Source organism: Charadrius vociferus, unplaced genomic scaffold, assembly GCF_000708025.1.
Source record: "Charadrius vociferus isolate BGI_N301 unplaced genomic scaffold, ASM70802v2 scaffold1284, whole genome shotgun sequence".
Lineage (NCBI taxonomy): Eukaryota > Metazoa > Chordata > Aves > Charadriiformes > Charadriidae > Charadrius > Charadrius vociferus.
Window position 1 is genome coordinate 317,339 of NW_009648060.1, and position 424 is coordinate 317,762.

The 424-nt window shown below is 66.3% G+C and overlaps 1 protein-coding gene across 1 annotated transcript in view; it reads right to left on the reverse strand.

The window, feature by feature from the left end:
* The window catches only part of HEXIM1 (hexamethylene bis-acetamide inducible 1), a 6,475-nt gene that overhangs the window by 435 nt on the left and 5,616 nt on the right, over positions 1–424 (reverse strand). The gene's annotated exons all lie outside the window — the stretch shown is intronic.

Below are 424 nucleotides of genomic sequence, written 5' to 3' on the forward strand. Positions count from 1 at the left end.
CTCCCCCGGAGGTGCCCCCTCGCCCTGGTGGCAGAGAGGTTGGGGTGTGGGGACAGTCCTGCGTGTGTCCCCCACACACACCGGGGACACGGCCGCTGGGGTGACCCCGAGTGATGGCTGTCCCCTTCCCGCAGCAGCAGGCAGCCGGGGGTCAGATTGAAAAGGCAACTTTTAATTTAGGCAAGTTCAGAGGTTGAAGCGCGTCATGGAACCCGTCTCCAGGGATGGGGACGGGGGCTGTGTGTGTGTCCGTCCGTCTGTCCCCCCCTCCCTGCTCCACGACACCCACCCTGTGCATGGTAGCGATGGGCTCCCCCTTCTCCGGGGATCCCATTTGGGGCGTAGAGGTGATCCCGCGCCCGGTGGACGGACGGTCCTTTGGCCATCCCGGCGGTGCTGGCGAGACCCTGAGAGTGACGGTGGC